The sequence below is a fragment of the Triticum urartu genome, chromosome 7A, assembly GCF_056163025.1.
Source record: "Triticum urartu cultivar PI428250 chromosome 7A, HENAU_Tu73, whole genome shotgun sequence".
NCBI lineage: Eukaryota > Viridiplantae > Streptophyta > Magnoliopsida > Poales > Poaceae > Triticum > Triticum urartu.
The window spans coordinates 179,896,324-179,899,002 of record NC_141879.1 but is presented as its reverse complement, the minus strand read 5'-3'; positions in this window follow the sequence as shown (position 1 = coordinate 179,899,002).

Sequence of the window (2,679 nt, the reverse complement as noted above, 5' to 3'; positions counted from 1 at the left end):
TGCACGGAGCTACTCTAGCTAATTGCTCCCACTTTCAATATGTACCCAGATCGAGACTTTAGAGTCATCCGTATCAGTGTCAAAGCTTGCATCGACATAACCCTTTACGACGAACTTTTTGTCACCTCCATGACCGAGAAATATGTCCCTATTCCACTAAGGATAATTTTGAACGATGTCCAGTGATCCACTCCTGGATCACTATTGTACCCTCTTGCCAAACTCATGGTGAGGTACACAATAGGTCTGGTACACAACATAGCATACTTTATAGAACCTATGACTGAGGCATAGGGATTGATTTTTCATTCTCTTTCTATTTTCTGCCGTGGTCGGGTTTTGAGTCTTTACTCAACTTAACACCTTGCAACACAGGCAAGAACTCCTTCTTTCACTATTCCATTTTGAACTACTTCAAAAACTTGTCAAGGTGTGTACTCATTGAAAAACTTATCAAGCGTCTTGATCTATATCTATAGATCTTGATGCTCAATATGTAAGCAGCTTCACCGAGGTCTTTCTTTGAAAAACTCCATTCAAACATTCCTTTATGCTTTCTAGAAAATTCTACATCATTTCCGATCAACAATATGTCAAACATATACTTATCAGAAAAGTTGTAGTCTCCCACTCACTTTCTTGTAAATGCGGGCTTCACCGCAAGTCTATATTAAACTATATTCTTTGATCAACTCATCAAAGTGTATATTCCAACTCTGAGATGCTTGCACCAGTCCATAGATGGATCGCTGGAGCTTGCACACTTTGTTAACACCTTTAGGATTGACAAAACCTTCTTGTTGTAGCATATACAACTCTTATTTTAAGAAATCCATTAAGGAATGCAGTTTTGACATCCATTTGCCATATTTCATAAAATGTGGCAATTGCTAACATGATTCGGACTGACTTAAGCATCGCTACGAGTGAGAAAATCTCATCGCAGTCAACATCTTGAACTTGTTGAAAACCTTTTGCGACAATTCGAGCTTTGTAGATAGTAACACTACTATCAACATCTGTCTTCCTCTTGAAGATCCATTTATTCTCTATGGCTCACCGATCATTGGGCAAGTCAATCAAAGTCCATACTTTGTTCTTATATATGGATCCCATCTCAGATTTCATGGCCTCAAGCCATTTTGCGGAATCTGGGCTCATCATCGCTTCCTCATAGTTCGTGGGTTCGTCATGGTCTAGTAACATGACTTCCAGAATAGGATTACCGTACCACTCTGGTGCAGACCGTACTCTGGTTGACCTACGAGGTTCGGTAGTAACTTGATCTTAAGTTTCATGATCATTATCATTAGCTTCCTCACTAATTGGTGTAGGAATCACTAGAACTGATTTCTGTGATGAACTACTTTCCAATTCGGGAGAAGGTACAATTACCTCATCAAGTTCTACTTTTCTCCTACTCACTTCTTTTGAGAGAAACTCCTTCTCTAGAAAGGATCCATTCTTAGCATCAAAGATCTTGCCTTCGGATCTGTGATAGAAGGTGTACCCAACAGTTTCTTTTGGGTATCCTATGAAGACGCACTTCTCCGATTTGGGTTCGAGCTTATCAGTTTGAAACTTTTTCACATAAGCATCGCAACCCCAAACTTTAAGAAACGACGGCTTTGGTTTCTTGCCAAACCATAGTTCATACGGTGTCATCTCAACTGATTTAGATGGAGCCCTATTTAACGTGAATGCAGCTGTCTCTAATGCATAACCCCCAAAATAGTAGTGGTAAATCGATAAGAGACATCATAGATCGCACCATATCCAATATAGTACGGTTACGACGTTCGCACACACCATTACGCTGTGGTGTTCCAGGTGGCGTGAGTTGTGAAACTATTCCACATTGTTTTAAATGAAGGCCAAACTCGTAACTCAAATATTCGCCTCTGCGATCAGATCGTAGAAACTTTTTTTTACGATGATTCTCCACTTCACTCTGAAATTCTTTGTACTTTTCAAACATTTCAGACTTGTGTTTCATTAAGTAAATATACTCATATCTGCTCAAATCATCTGTGAAGGTCAGAAAATAATGATACCCGTCGCGAGCCTCAACACTCATCAGACCGCATACATCAGTATGTATTATTTCCAGTAAGTCACTGGCTCGCTCCATTGTTTCAGAGAAAGGAGTCTTAGTCATCTTGCCCATGAGGCATGGTTCACAAGCATCAATATGACCAAAACATGTTGCACTATCATTATTAACTTTGCATCTTTTGGCTATGAATATGTGTATCACTACGATCGAGATTCAATAAACCATTCACCTTGGGTGTATGACCACAGAAGGTTTTATTCATGTAAACAGAATAACAATTATTCTTTGACTTACATGAATAACCGTATTGCAATAAACATGATCCAATCATATTATGCTGAACGTAAACACCAAATAACATTTATTTTAGGTTCAACACTAATTCTGAAGGTAAACGGAGTGTGCGATGGTGATCTTATCAACCTTGGAATCACTTCCAACACACATCATCACCTCACCCTCAACTAGTCTCTGTTCATTTTGTAACTCCTATTTCAATTAATAATCATAGCAACTGAACCAGTATCAAATACCCAGGGGCTACTATGAACACTAGTAAAGTACACATCAATAACATGTATATCATATATACTTTTGTTCACTTTTCCATCCTTCTTATCCGC